Source organism: Hyla sarda, chromosome 2 (genome assembly GCF_029499605.1).
Source record: "Hyla sarda isolate aHylSar1 chromosome 2, aHylSar1.hap1, whole genome shotgun sequence".
NCBI lineage: Eukaryota > Metazoa > Chordata > Amphibia > Anura > Hylidae > Hyla > Hyla sarda.
In genome coordinates, this window is record NC_079190.1 from 189,229,920 (window position 1) to 189,251,097 (window position 21,178).

Here is a 21,178-nt window from a genome sequence, read left to right on the forward strand (position 1 = left end):
TCTTTGGCAGAGCTGGAGCGCTGCCTTCGGCAATCTCCAGCTCTGCTATAGAGTTGTATTGAGGGGCGTGTCAGCCGCCGCCTCATGCTGTGGTCAACACACGCTATCTGGCCAGCGAGCCAGGGCCCCGTACAGAGAGATCACGGGGGGCCCAAGCGGTTGGACCCCCCACGATCTGAAACTTATCCCCTATCCTTAGGATAGGGGATACGTTTTTCACCACTGGACTACCCCTTTAAGTCAAGTGGTCCTTATAGATGGCAAATACACAAAAAAAAACTAGTCAGCCTGTGAGCCCTGGCCCGTTGCATAACTCTAACAAAGTGCAGGGGGGCAAATTCAACAGAAATTTTTGTAGAAAAATTATATTTTGCAATTACTCCATTTTGTCTTTCAGGCATCAGATATTCTAGAAATATTGGTTTTAGGCATACAGCACTCTTGTAGTCTTTTAATCTGACATTAAACAGCATTTTACAATTATTTAACTTGGCAGGAATTCCTGTAAAACAACATTCCCTGATAACATATAGCAACGTCAATAACAAGAGCATCTACCTTAACCCCTTAAGGACGCAGGTTTTTTCCATTTTTGCACTTATGATTTTTAGACGGTGATGAGGAAAAAACAAAACTCTTTCAATTTTGAACCTTCAGACCCATATGAGGGCTTATTTTTGTACTGTACTTTGTAATGACCTCAATCATTTCACCACATAATTTACGGCAAAACCAGAAAAAAATATTTGTGGGGCAAAATTGGGGGGGGAAAAAACACAATTTTGTAATATTTGGGGGCTTCCAATTCTATGCAGTGCACTTTTCTGTAAAAATGACACCATATCTTTATTCTGTAGGTCCATACAGTTAAAATGATACCTAATTTATATAGGTTTTATTTTACTGCTTAAAAAAAAATTATAACTACATGCACCAAAATTAGTATGTGTAAAATTGTAATCTTCTGATGGATGTATGAGAGCCTCATTTTTTGCACAGTGATCTGAAGTTTTTATCGGTACCATTGTTGTTTTGATGGGACTTTTTGATCGATTTTTATACATTCTTTTAGCGTATACAAAGTGACCAAAAATACGCAATTTATGATTTTTTTACGTGTACGCCATTGGCTGTGCGGTTTAATTAAACATTATATTTTTATAGTTCGGACATTTACGCACACGGCGATACCACATATGTTTATTTTTATTGTTCTTTACATATATTTTTTTTAAATGGGAAAAGGGGGGTGATTCAAACTTTTATTACTGAAGGGATTAAATCACATTAACTAGTTTTTTTCTATTTTTTACCTCTTTTTTTTTTTTAGTTCCGAAAGGAGACTACTACATGCAATCCTTGGATTGCATCCACTGTTCAATGCTATGCCATAGCATAGCATTGATCAGTTATCAGTGCTCTGCAGCTCCAGCCTGGATCTCAGGCATGGAGCAGCAGAGCGACAATCGGACGGTGGGAAGCAAGGTAAGAAGCCTCCCACTGTCCTCTCAGCTGTTCGGCATGCCGCGATTTCACAGCGGCAGTCCCGTACAGCCCACTGAGCTAACCGGCAACAGTTTTCTCCCGTTTTAGATGCCGCAATCAACTTTGATTGCAGCATCTAAAGGGTTAACACTGCGGGTGCTGGTTGCTGATAGCAACCAGGACCTGCCAGGTATGAAGCTCGCTCAGCCCCTGAGCGCACTTCACATAACGGGAGCAGGCACAGGACGTAAATATATGTCCTGGTCGTTAAGGGGTTAAAGGGGTTATCAACCACAAGGTGATTTTAGTACGTACCTGCTAGACAGCAATGAAAATGCTTAGGAAGAATTTTGGGGTTAAATGGCTATGTTGTTAAATTACCATAAAGCTGAGGCTATTTTTTTGTGAACTGGCTATTACTTGTTGGAGTCTTTTTTCCCTTAAACTACAAATCCCATCATTCCTTGTTCGCAAGTGTAAGGTCACTTTTCTCTCTCCCACACATCAGCCACCCCACCCATTGAAACACACCTGTGATCTCTTCAAAGCAATAGACCAGTGTTTTCTGACCAGGGTGCCTCCAGTTGTTGCAAAAATAGAATGATCTTCCTCCCACCCAGGAGTCGCTCCACCCATTGAAGCAAAGACAGGCTCCCTCTGATCACCTGATAAGTAATGTAATGTCTCAAGGCGCACTGCAACCTGGGAAAACCTGAGATGACACTCATTTTGTATGATCTTAAAAATAAAATTTGGGGCAAAAATCACAGAAGAATTGCGAGGCCACCATAAAGCATAGGTACAGACGCTATATTATGAACTACATAAACTTTACAGCCCCTAGTCAAAAAAATCCCAGAATACCCCTTTAAAAAGGTTGGTACCATTAAAAGGAAAATGGTCAGCTTGCTCTCCCTGCACTAATCAGCGGTACAGGCTGGTAGTGCGAGGGACGCTGATCAGTTTGATGCCTACCATGCACGGATCCGCCGCGCTGTTTGCCCGTTATCTTCTTTCTTCTTGATATGCAAATTAGGTGCTAACTGGCACGGGTGAGGTTACTGCCTCAATCTGGAACTGTGACGTGGCTTATGAATATTCATGTTCTCCCTCATCATCTTCCTCTCCGCTGATTTCAGAACTCCACTGCGCTGAAGCGGCTTCAGGGTGTCGACAGGAAGCCAGCACATGCACAGTGGAGTCCTGAAATCAGTGGGGAGGAGAGGGAGATGATGAGGGAGAACATGAATATTCATAAGCCGGGCGGTGCTGCGGGCCGGGCGGCGGTTACGTCACAGTACCAGATGAAGGCAGTAACCCCGCCCATGCCAGTTAGCAGCTTATTTCATTATCAAGAAGAAAGAAGATAAGGTGCGAAAGGCGCTGCGGATCCGGGTATGGTAGGCATCAAACTGATCAGCGTCCCCAGCCAGTAGCTGACAGTTTTCCTTTAAGGGAGTGTGGACCAAGTTGTATTGAGAGACTGTAACCCTGCTTTGCCCTTACACCCTAGAATGGAGAGCTTCTCTGTTAAAGGGGTATTTAGTTCTGAAAGACTCAAACGCTTAATGCTATTAAATACTACTATGAAGCTACTGGAATATAAGTCCACAGATCTGAAGTCAGCAGCATGTGAAGATATGATGCAGATATTTTACTCACTGACTTCAAAAGGGAAATCCATAATAAATGTGTACAGAAATGCTGTACATCTGCAGCATAAGTTAAAAATTTGTATATGCAAATTTTAAATACATAAATTTTTTTCGTCCCATGTTGTCTAAGGATATGTTCATTTTTTTGCCATAATTTTCATTTTAAGGCTCAAAAATTAGCTGTACATGTTCAGGACATATTTAAAAAAAATTATATATAAATATATATATATATATATATATATATATTTTTTTTTTATTATTATTAATAATAATAATAGTAATAATAAATAATAAGCATCCAAATTAATTTTATGGCCATATAATGAGCATGTTTTAAACGAAACAGCCATTTAGCCATTTTCTCCTACAGAGTTCAATAGAACTTAGTTCAAAATGAGGGTAGAAAAAAAATGATTTGCTGAATTGGCACTTTTTTGTTTCAGCAGGAGCAGGCTTCATCAGAACGTGGCAACAGGGGATAAGGGAAGGAGAGTACAAGTGGTTTGTTTGTTTGTTTTTCTTTTCAGCACTAAAAGCTCTCTTGAAGTCAATGGGAGCTACAGTGATACTGCCCATGGCTCAGAGAGAGTCACAGTTTGGCACTTCAAAAACAGGCACAATCTATGTGAACCCTTAGGCCAAGTCTCCACTTGTTTTTTTGCACTGCATTTTTAGGGATTAAAAAACATCAGAAAAATCGCCAGTGCAAGTGACGTCATCATGCGTTTTTTCTTGCGTTTTTTCTGGCGTTTGTTCCGGCGTTTTTTTCATTTGTGTGGAAATTGCCCCTTGGCGTTTTTTTATTTTTTGGTACCCAAAATTTCTTGGGTACCAAAAAAAAAAAAAAAAAAGGATGCAGCAGTGATGGAAATTTTTTATTAAATGCAATGTATATATTTTATAACCCAATTTTTATTATTTTTTAATAAAGTGTGTGTTTCACTTTTTTTTTAATACATTTTTAACATTCTTTATGTAGTACTACTACTTCCAGCATGGAACAGACTGTTCCATGCTGGGAGTGATAGTACCTGTACTATAGACATATATCGTCCATAATATAGCAGAGAAGCGAGGGGTCTATACATCGCTCGCCTCTCTGCACTATACTCCGGCCACTGATGTCAACAGAAATTCATATTTCCCACCCAGAGCTATGATTGGCCGGATGGTTTCAGCCAATCACAGCTCTGAGGAAAAGATAAATGAATGAGTGGCTGGCCCGGAGTATAATGCAGAGCAGGGATGCGAGCGATGTATACAGCCGCTCCATCTCTGCTATAGACAGGACGATCACAGAGGGTGTCAGTAGTGACATCCACTGTGATGTGTCCTTAAGCAGGCTACTACACCCAACATGGAGCACACTCTGCTCCATGCTGGGAGCTGTAGTACCTGTATTAATAGACAGATCGCAGCGAGTGTAACTTCTGACACCCGCTGCGATCTGTCTATTAATGCAGGTACTACAGCTCCCAGCATGAGGCAGAGTGTGCTCCATGTTGGGAGTAGTATTACCTGCAGTTATGGAAACTCCTGACACCTGACACCCGCTGCGATCCTCCAGTATAATGTATAGATGCAGAGGCCGCTCTTCTATGGTCCCCTGCACGGCCGCATATATACACATGTTCCTATTTCTCACAGAGAGCTGTGATTGGCTGGAACCATCTGGCCAATCACAGCTCTGTGGGAAATATGAATAAGTGTAAATATACGTCAGTGCAGGGGACCATAGAAGAGCGGCCACGGCATCTATATATTATACAGAAGGATCGCAGCGGGCGATCTGTCTATTAGTACAGGTAGTACTACTCCCATCATGGAACAGTGTGTTCCATGCTGGGAGTAGTAGTACTAACTAAAAAAAATGTAAAATATAAAGCAAAAAAGTGAAAAACACACACACAATACATTTTTATAATTGTCGGCTACATTTTTATTTCCCCGCACACATAAATGGATCCCTGTTTAAAAAGTAATTTTTTTTTTTTCAATAATATACATTTCGTTAGATACAATTTTTTCCTTCACTACCGTATATTTAAAAAAAAAAATTTTTAATGGTACCCTACGAAATTTTATTAAAAACAGCTATCTACATCACTTTTTTGGATCGCTAAAGTCCAAAAAAGATTAAAAACCGCCTGCAAAAACGCCAAAGTTAAAATCCACATAGCGTTTTTCTTGGCGTTTTCTCACTCCCATAGACTTCTATTGGAGCAAAATGCCACGATTTTGACAAAAAAACGCCAGTTTGAGGGAACTACAGCGTTTTTTTCAAAACGCCAAAGAGCAGAAAAAGTGAAAAAACGCCAAAAGGATTAAAAAAAAAACGCCAAAGTGAAAAAACGCAAAGTGGAATTCGAAATTTGCGATTTCTCATTGACTTACAGTTAACATCTGGCCGCAGCGTTTTTTGACCAAAAAACGCCATGCGGCAGAATTGGCGTTTTTCTTTGCGTTTTGCAAAAAAAATAAATAAAACAAGTGGAAACTTAGCCTTAGAATGAAATATGGCCAGGTACAGTAAGTAAATATTTGCTAAATATTTAGTTACCATGCTCTACAACTTACGGATGTAAATACCTCTTTGAAATTTATAGGTGATACAAGTGTAAAGACTATTATAAGTGTGAAAAGTTACTATCATATAGTTTGCTTACTAAATGTATGTTTTAGCCTACATACTCCACACACTGACATTAGTTACAGTTACTAGCTGTATAACAATATGATGAATAAAACGCTGATCTGACATTTAATAGTAAGTAAGCAGCTTACACCTATAAAGACTTCCACATACAATGGCAGTGCTAATTAGGCCATGGCGCTGATCTGCTTATATGGCCAATCTGTAAAGTTAATATAAGCTCCACCTTTCTCTAGTGTTGGTTTTCACAGTTTAGAATATATTATATTTATACACTACCGTTTTGGATAACAGCACAATTTTAAAGTTTCTTAGGGGGAAGAAAAAAAAAAAAACTTCTACTAAGCTAAACATCTTTACAAAAGGCTATGAAACCCTTCACAGCCAAATAATGATTTACCGTCCCAATGCATCTAAAATGAAAAATCTAAATTACCTATCACTTTGGGTGTACAAATCTAGGCATCGTCATAGTAACAGACATTAAAAAAACCTGTATTAGCTGAGCCTGCAGTCATAATTTCTTACAGGAAAACTGACAGCCTGTTCACCCACACTAAACCCAATCCACTAGGTTATAGTGTGGGCAAACCGGAGTCCAACGAGGGGTCACTTACTTAAATATGTCCAGTAGGTCCTGAGATATGTCCCCCCAGAAGATCCTCTGCTAAATTCAGTGAATAGCACACGGGGCGGGGCTTCATTGAATCAATTTACATATTCATTGTCTGTGACTCTACATCCTAGTGAAGTAGAGTCACAGACCATGAATATGTAAATTGAGCCAGTAAAGCTCCGCTCCCTGCATGCAATCCACTGAATTTAGCAGAGGATCTTCTGGGCATATTTAAGTAAGTTCAATATATAGGAGAACAAAGGCACTCACCCAGTGCTGTGAATAAACTTCTTCTTTAATTCATGTGATACATATCTAGAAGGACAGCGGTGGCTGCCGCGGCGAGCGCATGACGCCAGTGTGTAAGATTGCTTGTGACAGCTGTTTCCTTCACAAAGGAACTTCAATGGACCATATATGTATCACATGAATTAAAGAAGAAGTTGATTCACAGCACTGGGTGAGTGCCTTTGTTCTCCTATATATTGAACTGTATTCATATGCTTCGATTTTCTGCAAATGAGCACCACCTGACATCTCTACCGTCCGCGCTCCCATACCAAGACTGCTAGTAAATAATAGCATGCAGTGCCTGCGCTTATGTTTTCTCTACTCTACTACATATTTATGTAAGCTACTCCTCGTTGGACACTATGTATTGGGTTTAGTGTGGGTGAACAGGCTGACCGTTTTCCTTTTAAGTACACATTTGAAAGCATTTTTAAAAGGGAACCTGTCATCACTTTCATGCTGCCTGAACCACAAGTCATCTGGGATGTTCCCAGGGACTTCTCCCAGCCCCATTAGCCTTGATTGATAGATCTCCCCTATATCCAGATATCTGTCAATCAAATCATGTGGAGGTAATCACCAGGGGACCGCCCAATGATTAGTGGTTCAGGCAGTGAAAGTGATGACAGGTTCCCTTTAAAGCCTCATTCACACCACAATATCTGGCCATGTGGTCGGTATATATTATCAACTGTCAAAAGGCTTCCTAATGGGTAATGTGAGGTAGTGCCAACATATAACTGCAATAGTTGCATAAAACATGTTGTAAATGGCTCATCATGTTTACACTGTAATTATGGTGCAAAAACACTTACTGGCATTCATCGTATTTATTACTGGCACAAAAGGGACGTTGCTCTAAACTAATAGTCTACAGTCTGGCACACTGCTGTTGTGCAGTGTCTGAATAGGTGCGATACAATTCTGGTCTAAGCATACATTCATTACTATACGCAAGTATAAATCCACAAGCCAATGTGAACAACATGGACCATTATTACAGTTTCATGTATTATTGACATTTACTGACAATTGTGAAAAGTTATCCTAGGAAAACTGTGAAAAAGTTTTTAGTAAGGGTGCATTCACACCACGTTTTTGCAATACAGTTCCCGTATCAGGTTTTTGATGAAAAAAGGATTCCTCAAAACCTGACTAAACTGTATCAAAACGTGTGTACACATTTCAACCCGTATATGGTTAAAAACCGTATACGGTTTGAAAAATGATGTCCGGTTGCATCCGTTTTTTAAGAAAAAAAACGTATACGTTTTTAACTTTTCACGTCATTTTGAATAAAGTTTCACTTGTTTGATTGAAATTCCAAGAAAAAAAACTGTGCAAAGTCAAAAAACGTATGGTGAAAATTGGATGGAACCGTACAGTTCTGTACGGTTCCCATTGACTCACATGTTAAACAAAAAAAAACGTATACGGTTTAGGCTGCATTCACATCTCGTTTTTGCACTACGGTTGCCGTACCCGGTGTCATTGAAAAAAACGTATCGAACCGTATTGCAAACCGTATATATAGACATTTAATTGTAAACTGTATGCCAACCGTAGCATCAGGTTGTATACGTTTTGCATCATTTACGGGTTTATACAGTTTTTAACGGTACACCAAACCGTAGTCTACTACGGTTTTGTGTCCCAGTCAAAAACCGTATCCAACCTGTATACGGTTATTTTAAAATGGAGTTCTATGGTAACCGTATTGAACCGTATGTGCGTATGGTTACATCCGGTTTGCACAGTACTGTTTTGAATTTTTTGGGGGGGAAATTCAATTAAAAAAAAAATTAAAAAAAACTTTATTTAAAATGTTGACAAACATAAAACCGTATCCGTTTTTTCAAGGAAAACATATTACAACATATGCAAACGGACATCCGTTTTCAAACCGCATACGGTTTAAAAAACGTGAGGAGGCATATAAGGTTGCATATGTTTCTGTCCGGTTTGAAGACATACGTTTTTTGTACAGAAATGGGATACGGGACCCGTATTGCAAAAAACGAGATGTGAATGCAGCCTTAATACAGTTTTTCACCCGGACCAAAAACCGTGGTAGACTACGGTTTTGGGTACAAGAATAAAAAAACTGACAAAACCGTACAGGATGCAAAACGGACACAACATGATGCATCTTTTGGCATACAGTTTTCAATACAGTTCCATACGATTTTCACATTGAAAACATATACAGGAACTGTATTGGAAAAATGTGGTGTGAATGCAGCCTAAGTACAAACTACTCCTTTATTGCAGGGAATAATGACATTTATAAATGACAAGTCTATGTGTAAACCAATGGGACTCTAAGTGGAACTCTGCAGTGGAATTAACATTGGCTGAATTTAAGCAGTGTGCACGGGGCCTAAGGAGTTCTAATCTAGTTTACATTTACACTATGTATAATACATAATAGCCCCTTAAAGGGGTACTCCAGTGCTTAGACATCTTATCCCCTATCCAAAGGATAGGGGATAAGATACCTGATCGCGGGGGTCCCGTCATCTGTCACGCCCCCTCCCATAGGCTTGCCTTGAGGGGGGCGGAGCGTGATGTCACACAGGGCGGAGCCTTGACGTTACAACGCTCCGGCCCGTGATCGACAGTAATCAGACCCGTAGTGGGAACACGCTCCGGGGACTGATTTTAAACGGGGTTCGGCATGCAAGATCACGGGGGTCCCCAGCGGCGGAACCCCCGCGATCAGGCATCTTATCCCCTATCCTTTGGATAGGGGATAAGATGTCTAATCGCCGGAGTACCCCTTTAAGGACCAAGCCCATTTTAACCTTAAGGACCAGGCCAATTTTATTTTTGAGTTTTCATTTTTTCCTCCTCGACTTCTAAAATCCATAACTTTTTTATATTTCCATCTACATACACATATCAGGGCTTGTTTTTTTGCAAGACAAATTGTACTAATGAAACCTCTAATTTTCCTATAAAATTTATGGCGAACCTAAAAAACAAATTTTTTTAGGGAGGAAATTTAAATGAAAACCACAATTTTGCACATTTTGGAGGGTTTCGTTTTCACACTGTTCACTTTATGGTAAAAATGACATGTGTTCTTTAACCTGTGGGTCAATACGATTAAAGTGATACTTTTATATTTTTGCACCACCTATAACTTTTTCATTTTTCCGTATATAGGGCGGTATGAGGGGTAATTTTTTGCGATATCATCTGTACTTTTTATCGATACCACATTATATTTTGATAGTTTGAACATTTACGCATGTGGCGATACCAAATATGTTTATTAAAAAAAAATGTATGCTTTTTGGGGGTAAAATGGGAAAAATTTCCATTTTTATTGGGGGAGGGGATTTTTTACTTTTTTATTTTTTTTCATACACACTTTTTATGTCCCCATAGGGGACTATCTATAGCAATCATTTGATTGCTAATACTGTTCAGTGCTATGTATAGGACATAGCACTGATCAGTATTATCGGTGATCTTCTGCTCTGGTCTGCTCGATCTCGGACCAGAGTAGGAGACGCCGGGAGACAGACGGAGGCAAGTGAGGGGACCTCCGTCCACCATTACAAATGATCGGATCCCCGTGGCAGTGCTGTGGGCGATCATCTTTTTTTAACATGAGCACTGCCGCAGATGCCGTGATCTGTACTGAGCACGGCATCTGAGGGGTTAATGGCGGACATCCGCGCGACTGCGGACGCTGGCCATTACCGGCCGGTCCCCGGCTGCTTCTAACAGCCAGAACCTGCTGTGTATGACGCGAGCACCGCTCTGATGCTCACTGTCATACACCGGACGTAAATGTACGTCCTGGTGCGCTAAGTACCACCGAGCCAGCACGTAAATTTACGTCCGTGGTCGTATGTTCATGAATCTATTCTTTTCTTTTAGGACACATTTATTAAAAGCATTAGGAGTACACCTCTCCATTTCTTCTTCTCTGTAATTATCTCTTCTTAATGGCTCTCCCACGCCTGGTCTGCTTTGTAGGTAGATTTTTATCTGTGTATTCACTTACCAACTAACCCTGATCCATATAAAGACAACAATCACTTCCTGAACCTGACTCTTTTTGGCATGCAAATAAACAAAACAGGACAGATACAACAGTCTGCACCAGTGTTTCCCAACCAGGGTGCTTCCAGCTGTTGCAAAACTACAACTCCCAGGCATCAGAATTTCCGCAGCAGATGTTTCTGCTGTGGAAATCTCGATTCTGGCATCCATAGAAAGAATAGACTTTCCGTTGGAAATGCATTGCCATCAATGAGTGGGTGAATTTCCGAGTGGTCCTAGCGCCCGTCGGATTATTCAAATGTGCTGAATATTAGGCCCAATTGAGCCTTCTAAAGGCTCAGCAAACAAGTATCAGTGAGACCATAACTTGTTGCCCCCCTCCAGTCAACCTGTGTAAAAAAGCCGCTACAGTTATTTTTCCCCACAAATGTATTTTTGCAGACAAATTCTATCTTTTCTTTCATAAAATCTCATTTAGCACCTTAAGGATTTTTTGCATATTTTTTTTCTCTTCTTATTTTTCTATCCACAGACCCATATGAGGGCTTGTTTTTTTTATTTATTTTTTTTGTTTTTTTGCAATACCAATTGTACTTTGTTATGACACCTTTCATTTTACCATAAAATCTATGGCAAAACAAGACAAAAAAAATTTGTAGGGCGATAATAAAAAAAAAAATCATCTTTTTTGGGGAGGGGAAGGGAGGTTGGTTTTTACACAGTGCACTTTATAGTACAAATTGAAATATTCTCTTTATTCTGTGGGACAATGCGATTAAAACGATACCCAATTTATTTAGCTTTTCTTTTATTGAACCATTTTCTTTAACAAAATCAGTATTACTAAAAGTGTCCTTTTCTGACCCCTTTAAAATCAGGGCTCATTTCTTGCACCATAAACTGTAGTTTCTATTGTTACCATTTGTTTTCATGGGACTTTTTTTTTATATAAATTTTTTTCTGATATATGATTGCCAAAAATTAGCATTTTGGTGTTTGGTATTTTTTTTTTAGGTTTACCTTAGGGGATCATGAACATTCTAGATTTTCTTGTTCACACAATTATACACGCAGCAATATCAAATATGATAATTTTTCCTGTTTTTGGGGAGGGGAGTAAAATGTGAAAAGAAGGTTATTTTCTTTTATGAGGGGGGAGGCTTTTATATAATCTAAGCAAAGCCAGGCTGCATCAGTGAATCAGTGATCCAGTGGCAGGTAAGGGGACCTCCGGTGCTAGTTTAGCTCATCGGACCCCCCTGACCATGTTGCATGTCCGATGAACCTGCTGAGCTAACTGGCATCTAGTCACTTTTTTTTATTTTTTATCAACTGGTGCCGGAAAGATTTTTAAATTACTTCTATAAAAAAAAATCTTAATCCTTCCAGTACTTATTAGCTGCTGAATACTACAGAGGAAATTCTTTTCATTTTGGAACACAGAGCTCTGCTGACATGACCACAGTGCTCTCTGCTGACATCTCTGTAGATTTTAAGAACTGTACAGAGTAGGAGAGAAACCCCATAGCAAACATATGCTGCTCTGGACATTTCCTAAAAAGGACAGAGATGTCAGTAGAGAGCACTGTGCTTGTGATGTCAGCAGAGAGCTCTGTGTTCCAAAAAAAAAAACTTTCTGGCACCAGTTGATTTAAAAAAAATTAAATAAAAAAGTTTTCCACCGGAGTACCCCTTTAGGGCTCTCTTCAAAGTCACTTAACGTTCCAGGGAGTAACGCAGTTGTGTGAACAAGGCATGAGGGAGCCAGTTATATTTGTGCTACCCACATGAAAAAATGGTATCAAGCATAATGTTTTTCATCAGATGTGTACAAAGACCACATTATGAAAAAGCTACAAATACAAAAATTTCATCAAGCAAATGACCTAGATCCCATAATCGGACTGCACTGCTATGTTTGTTGACACAGTTATATAGAGACAACAGGATTTGGAGCACAATTTCCTCTTTCCTTTAGAGCAATCACTTTAATATACTCGATAATGTGGGAAAATATTTGATGCATGTCACATAACTGACAGGAGACGACTCCCTGTTTATGTTGGCTGTGTCAGAACGGCATGTGAAATGTTGCTAACTGCTTGAGAGCATATTGTACAAGTATATTTACCATATCTAAAGACAAGTATGCATATGTGCAAGATATTTTTAAAACGCAGGTTACACTATGTTCCAAATTAGGTCTCGTTCACTTCTTCAGAGGCTCGGTGTGAGGCCTCCTTCAGTCTGTTCAATGCAGAAAACAAAGCCGGACGAACCTCAACAGATACCCTTGGCTTCAATGGGGTCCAATGGGTTTTTGTCTGAGGTCTGTTTATTTAGCATGATTTAAGCTGACAAATAAAAAAAAAAAAAAAAATACTGCTTGCAACTTTTTTTTTTTTTTGCAGCATGGGAGGGTACATCATCTTGCATGTAAATAATTTTATTTCGGAAGGCATAATTAATCATTAAATAAAACAGTTCATGAAAATGAGCTTGGTTAGGGAGGCCAGACTACAGGTTTATGCACAACTGCAAGCCTGTATAGATCCCACATCCAGAGGTTTTTGACACTCTTATACCCATTTAGATACCCATTTCCTCCTAAACAGTGACATTTTTACAGCTGCCTTTTTAATATGATTAGTTTGTCAGAAAGAAAGATTCCCTAATAATCCTTTATCATATCGTATTCGCCTGTGCTCTGAATCACTCACATATTCTTTCAACCGATCCAAAGGATAGGGAAAAACATGTCTGATCAAGGAGGTCCAAGGACTAGGGACCTCGCAATCTCCAAAGGATAGGGGATAACATGTCTGATCAAGGGGGTCCAAGGACTAGGGACCTCGCAATCTCCAAAGGATAGGGGATAAAATGTCTAATCAAGGGGGTCCAAAGACTAGGGACCTCGCAATCTCCAAAGGATAGGGGATAAAATGTCTGATCAAGGGGGTCCAAGGACTAGGGACCTCGCAATCTCCAAAGGATAGGGGATAAAATGTCTGATCAAGGGGGTCCAAGGACTAGGGACCTCGCAATCTCCAAAGGATAGGGGATAACATGTCTGATCAAGGGGGTCCAAGGACTAGGGACCTCGCAATCTCCAAAGGATAGGGGATAACATGTCTGATCAAGGGGGTCCAAGGACTAGGGACCTTGCAATCTCCAAAGGATAGGGGATAACATGTCTGATAAAGGGGGTCCAACCAATGGAGACCTCGCAATCTCTGCAGCGGCACCCCAGTCATCCGGTGCCCTGAGCGAACTCCGCCCCATGCCGGATGACTGGCAAACACAGCCACCACCCTCCATTCATGTCTATGGGAGGAGGCGTGATGTCCCCTCCCATAGACATGAATGGAGGGGGCGTTGCATGACATCACGATCATGGAAGCCCTAGACTTCTGTGACCGTAACGCCACAGTGCCGGCCCTATCTGCGGTCGGACCCCCCGCGATCGGACATGTTATTCCCATTGGATAGGGGATAACACGCCTAGGGGCGGAGTACCCCTTTAAGCAACTTTCCCTTCATGAAGATCCCTAATGAACAAACCTGTCTTTTGTACAGTGGAAAATGAAATACAGCTTCAATGACCGGTGTGCACACAGCCCACTTGCATAATTAAAGGAGTTATGAAATCTGTAGATCAGTGACTAATCTAGTCAAATCTTAGCTTGTATAACAGCTCTTATGAAATTAAGGTATTACTAGATTAAAATAGCTGGGCTGAGACCATAACTAACGCAACCATCAGATACCTACGCTGGGAACATTCAAAGATGTAGTGAAAATTTTTTTTTTTACTTGCTATAAAATTCTGTTGGTCATATAAGAAGTTTAAATTAAACTACCATTGATGTAATAAATAAATAAAAAAAAGTGATATTGAAAAAAGTACCGTCAACAAAACTATTCAATGCAGTAAACAAAAAGGTACATGCTGCAGATTTTAAGCAGATTCTGTGCAGATTTTTTTTTCAGCCACATTGCTGCAACTGTAATATGCTGTGTGATGTTTCTGTGCGCAGCAAATCTGCTGTAGAAAATGTGTAGTGTAAATTCTACATGTGAACATACACCTAAAACTATTTTTCCCCCTGGAAAATGCTATTCCTTCTCCCTGAGGCCTTCTGGAGAAAACCCAAAGGAGAGTGAGCACAGTTCTGACTTATGAAGCTGGCTTGCAGCAGATGCATAATTTATATTTATTTCAATATTTAATACTTAGATTCTAAGCCTTTAGTGAGACTTTCTGTAGTCCTACTGATTGATTTTAACTCTTACGTGACAGCTGCAGTCCACAAGATTGTGTACAGCTCAATGTATTCTTTGAAATTTAGTTGGACTTGCTGTAAATTTATTATTATTATTATTATTTTCAAATAAAGTATCCGCAGAGGTAGAAAAGGAGCACAGCAAAGGTTCCAGTGTGTTCGGGCCCATGCACATTAGAAAATATCAACCTGGAATTAAACCAGGGTGGACACTGGGGTGCTGCCTAAATCAGAAGGCGTGAGGACCACTTGGACATGCACCATTTCCAACTGCGGAAACTCTGCAGTGTGCAGAGAAACTCTACAGTGCAGCAGAATAAGAATGTTATAATTAACCAAGATGAAGAATTCAGAAAATTTTGAAGCCCATTTAACTGAAGAACTGTGGGGTAATTTATATCTGCAGTGGTGACCCGCAGACCCCTGTAATTGGCAGAAACCAGATAAGAGCAGCAAGGACTGGGAGCTTTTGGAACGGCAGTGGATCAGTGCAGACGAGTATGTTTTTGTTTTTTTACAGCATGGGTATATGATCTTATGTTAAAAAAAGAGCCTTGGTATTTAAATAAATTAAAAAAAATAGATAAAACTAGAGAATGAAAACAAAAAGAACTCAAATTTCGGACCAAATAACCCAGCATTAATTAAAAAAAATCAATCCGTAGCGCTAAAAAAGAGTCTCAGCCTAAGTCTCTCTATGGTAACAGTTCCAAAAGGAAAAAAAACATTTTGAAGTTACCTTTGCTTTATAGACTGAAAACAAAAACCTTGACCTATTACCTATAAAGGAAATGGAGAAGAAAAAAAGTGTTTGTTTTTTTTCTGGCCAGGTTACTGGTATAGAATATATGAGCAGGTGGTAACCTTCATAAAACAATTACAGAGTGTTATTTATTGTGCTTACATAATCATCCACACAAATAAGGAATCAAAACAGGTCCCCAATCTATGTTCATATGTAGGTTTTAAACTCCTTTCTCATTCTATTCTAGTCACCTGTATAGAAGTTCACATTTGCCTAGGAGACAGATTTCCTATTTTTGTTTCATTTGTCACTGCAGTCCTTCTACTTACAACCAGATGCAATCCAGCACACAGCTCAACAGTTTGACATGGAGATCATGAATTTATCCATAAAAATTAACTTGCAGTCCGTTAGTCACACTTCTTGCATGTGCATCAAGGATAGGATTTGACTATATAATCAGAATTACTTTCATGAATACATAAACTGTAATCAAGATATAAAGCTTTGCTAATATCTGTGGCATGGTTTCTGTTACAAATAGAACCCACAATGCAGTGCCAGATCCAGTACACAATGGACACAAAACAATGGACTATAAAAGGAGGTTATCAGGTTCCACCAAGGGGTCTATCTAAAAATGTAGGGATAATATATATTTATATATATATTTATATATATGAAAATACCTGGTTAAACTCCTTCACTGCCAAGAATGTATGAAATGTGCATAACTTAGCTTACATCAGATTCTTATCCTTTAAATAAAATCAAGATCAAAACTTTAGGTACAATATTTGCGTTCAATACTCAATTGAAGTCGGGGTGCAGGACACAGTTTTACTTTGTGCTTCTGTGGGTGCATCATACACTGCTCAAAAAAATAAAGGTAACACTAAGATAACACATCCTAGATCTGAATGAATGAACTAATCGCATGAAATACTTGTGTCTTTACATAGTTGAATGTGCTGACAACAAAATCACACAAAAATTATCAATAAAATTATCAATGGAAATCAAATTTATCAACCCATGGAGGTCTTGATATGGAGTCACACTCAAAATCAAAGTGGAAAACCACACTACAGGCTGATCCAACTTTGATGTAATGTCCTTAAAACAAGTCACAATGAAGCTCAGTAGTGTGTGTGGCCTCCACGTGCCCGTATGACCTCCCTACAATGCCTGGGCATGCTCCCGATGAGGTGGGGGATGGTCTCCTGAGGGATGTCCTCCCAGACATGGACTAAAGCATCTGCCAACTCCTAGACAGTCTGTGGTGCAACATGGCGTTGGTGGATGGAGCGAGAAATGATGTCCCAGATGAGTTCAATCGAATTCAGGTCTGGGGAATGGACGGGCCAGTCCATAGCATCAATGCCTTCCACTTGCAGGAACTGCTGACACACTCCAGCCACATGAGGTCTAGCATTGTCTTGCATTAGGAGGAACCCAGGGCCAACCGCACCAGCATATGTTTTCACAAGGGGTCAGAAGATCTCATCTCGGTACCTAATGGCAGTCAGGCTACCTCTGGCAAGCACATGGAGGGCTGTGTGGCCCCCCAAAGAAATGCCACCCACCATTACTGACCCACCGCCAAACTGGTCATGCTGGAGGATGTTTCAGGCAGCAGAACACTCTCCACGGTGTCTCCAGACTCTGTCACGTCTGTCACATGTGCTCAGAGTGAACCTTTTTATCTGTGAAGAGCACAGGGAACTAGTGGCGAATTTGCCAATCTTGGTGTTCTCTAGCAAATGCCAAGCGTCCTGCACAGTTTTGGGCTGTAAGCACAACCCCCATCTGTGGCTGTTGGGCCCTCATACCACCCTCATGAGTCTGTTTCTGACCGTTTGAGTGGACACATGCACATTTGTGGCCTGCTGGAGGTCATTTTGCAGGGCTCTAACAGTGCTCCTCCTGCTCCTACTTGAACAAAGGCGGAGGTAGCGGTCCTGCTGCTGGGTTGTTGCCCTCCTACAGCCTCCTCTATGTCTCCTGATGTATTGGCCTGTCTCCTGGTAGCGCCTCCATGCTCTGGACACTACGCTGACAGACACAGCAAATCTTCTTGCCACAGCTCACATTGATGTGCCATCCTGGATGAGCTGCACTACCTGAGCCACTTGTGTGGGTTGTAGATTCTGTCTCATGCTACCACTAGAGTGAAAGCACCGCTAGCATTCAAAAGTGACTAAAACATCAGCCAGGAAGCATAGGAACTGAGAAGTGGTCTGTGGTCACCACCTGCAGGACCACTCCTTTATTGGGGGTGTCTTGCTAATTGCCTATAATTTCCACCTGTTGTCTGTTCCATTTGCACAACAGCATGTGAAATTGATTGTCAATCAGTGTTGTTCCCGAGTGGACAGTGTGATTTCACAGAAGTGTGATTGACTTGGAGTTACATTGTGTTGTTTAAGTGTTCCCTTTATTTTTTTAAGCAGTGCACCATTTTCAGCCATTCTTTATAAAAAGTTACTGTTTAATGCAAATCAGCATGGCATCCACACATGTAAAGTGCACATTGTACAATGTATAACATTGCTATAGCACCAAAAACAAACTTCCTTTATTAACTTTAACCCCTCACTCTTTCAGTGTAATACATTTCTGAAAATATGCAGCAAAATACTGATCCTACCCTTAAAGAGAATTTGTAAGCTCTCCTAAAAAAAAAAATATATATATATATATATATATATATATATATATATATATATATATATATGTTTTAGCAAATCCTTGTATTCCTCATGAAACCAAATGCTGAATTTTCTTTTTTTAGAACTCATTACACCATCCTTGTGTTAATACTACTGAAGAAAGTATGCATAAATTAGCCACATGGGTGGCTTAATTTCTCTTGCCAATAGAGTGTCCTTACACAGCCAGACATTTGGCCTCCTTATACATAAGAAAAAAATCTGCCAAACCCGCTGACTTTTGTGGGACTTGACTACTGTGTAACATCTACGAGGGCTTCCTGACTCTCCTTCAACACTTAATGCTGGGGAAGAAAAAGATTCAGCATGTTTGATTTTAACTGCCCAATTATTTAGTTTCCTGAAAGATGAACTGCAACCAGAGGAGTCTGACAGGAACGTATTCTTCCTCTCTACATTCAGAGCTCATGGTGGTTGGATGAGCCAAACGTTCCGCTGTATGGAGGGTTCCAAAGAGATAGCCGATAGCTACCGCACATGTATGTGTTACTTCCGTCAGCACTCAAAGATTGTTCAGACAAGCCTCAGTGAAAATAGATATGGCAACACAGTTATTAAAGGGGTAGTCCAGTGGTGCAAAAAAACGTATCCCCTATCCTAAGGATAGGGGAAAAGTTTCAGATCGCGTGGGTGGGGGGGTCCAACCGCTTGGGGCCCCCCTGCGATCTCCTGTACGGGGCCCTGGGTCGCTGGCCGGATAGCAGGTGTCGACCACCGCACAAGGCAGTAGGCAACACGCCCCCCTCAATACAGCGCTATGGCAGAGCCGGAGATTGCCAAAGGCAGCGCTCCGGCTCTGCCATAGAGTTGTATTGAGGGGGCATGTCAGCCGCCGCTTCGTGTGGTGGTCAACACACCCGTTTCCCGCGGGTTGCTGGGGCCCCATACAGGAGATCGCAGGGGGCCCAGCAGTCGGACCCCCCCCCCCCCCCACGATCTGAAACTTATCCCCTATGCTTAGGATAGGGGATAAGTTTTTCAGCACTGGACTACTCCTTTAATTTATTCATGCATTTCCAGGAGGCATAACTGAGAAAATATACAATGCTAAGAAAAGATTCCCCAGAACTGTCATCTATTTATGTCAGGACAGCTGCCACAACCTCTTTAAAGGGGCTTTAATACAGACTAGTATAGATTGGATTACAGCAGAGAAGAGAGGGAGGGGGGGGAAGAGAGAGAGAGGCAGAGAGAGAGAGAGAGTGGGAGAGTGAGAGAGAGAGAGGGAGAGAGACAGAGAGAGAGGGAGAGAGAGGCCCTTAAAGGAGAATTACGGGAATGAAAATGTTATCCCCTATCCTAAGGATAGGGGATAAGTTTCAGATCGCGGGGGTCCGACCGCTGGGGCCCCCCGTGATCTCTCGTACGGGGCTCCGGCTCTCTGGTTAGAGAGGGTGTGTTGACCACCGCACGAAGCAGCGGCCGACACGCCCCCTCCATACACTGCTATGGGAGAGATGGAAATTGCCAAAGGCAGCGCTTCAGCTCTCCCATAGCAGTAAATGGAGGGCGCGTGTCAGCCGCCGCCTCGTGCGGTGGTCGACACGTGCTCTCTATGCAGAGAGCCGGGGCCCCGTACAGGAGATCGTGAGGGGCCCCAGCGGTCGGACCCCCTGCGATCTGAAACTTATCTCCTATCCTCAGGATAGGGGATAACATTTTCAATCCCGTAGTTCTCTAACTCGTTTTTTTTTTTTTTTTTTTTCATAGCTTTTATTATGTAGCCTTTCGAACTATAAAAGAGGTTAACTGAGTTTTTTCCAGTCTGAAATGCTCATGCAGATAGTAAAGTGTTTTTCCTGATAGTGGAGCCCTTTATCACTTATGTACTACATTAAAAGCAAGTCCCAGCTGTCCACAGACTTTCCAGGCTAGCTATGCACAGACAACAAACAACAAGTTCTAGATGATGTATTTACTCTACAATAAGATAACATATGTAAGTGAAAGGTTAAACGGTGTCATTGCACTGTGGCATAGCACTCAGGTTATAGTTTGCTAAATTAACTTGATTTAGATTGTAAGCTTATGTGACAAGCATTCTCTCTAGTTCTCTAGTGAAGATGTTGAACAATTGTGCATCTGATGGAATGGAACTGTCTCTGGAAGTAATGCCAATAGAAAACTGCCATAAACACTGGGCGGGGGAGTCATCATTGGTTTTACCCTAGTTTTGTAAGGTAAATTTGTCTCACAGTTTGTCTCAGACACTGTTTAGAGACTTTTTAACACGACTTTTGCTTTAGACTTCTTTTTAAAAGAACATACCAAGTAGTGATTTTAGTTGATATGCAGTGGTCAGGAATTTATGTTGTGCGACTTCTTAGTTTGTTGCATTGTTTGGCGCAACTGTGCTAACTGAGGCGCAAATCTACACCAGTCCTGACTTGGCTTACAAACTGACTGTGGACAGCACGAAAGTCGCAGATGAAGCATCATACAAAGAGTACACAGTTTCCACCACATGAATTAATGGAGTAAAAAAGACATTCACCTACTCCACTTTTCATGAATACCCCCCCCCCCCCCCACAGTGTTTACAAAAGTCCTGATGAACACTATGGGGGGAATTTATCATTGGTTTCACCCTATATTTTGATGGTATATTACAGCAAATTTTGTGGGTGAAAAAGACTCATTTAAGAAAACAACTTGAATGCACTGTGGCATGGTTTAGAGGAAGAGTGGTGCAGTTGCC

General features: G+C 40.9%; 1 protein-coding gene and 1 long non-coding RNA gene across 6 annotated transcripts in view; one reads left to right on the plus strand and one right to left on the minus strand.

The window, feature by feature from the left end:
* Positions 1–15,711, plus strand: part of LOC130355615 (uncharacterized) — a 229,786-nt gene extending 214,075 nt beyond the window's left edge. The window contains exon 3 of the long non-coding RNA XR_008888596.1: positions 15,118–15,711. This is a non-coding gene — a long non-coding RNA (uncharacterized LOC130355615). The remainder of the gene's footprint in view (positions 1–15,117) is intronic.
* LONRF2 (LON peptidase N-terminal domain and ring finger 2) overlaps positions 1–21,178 on the minus strand; it is a 141,386-nt gene that overhangs the window by 34,583 nt on the left and 85,625 nt on the right. The gene's annotated exons all lie outside the window — the stretch shown is intronic.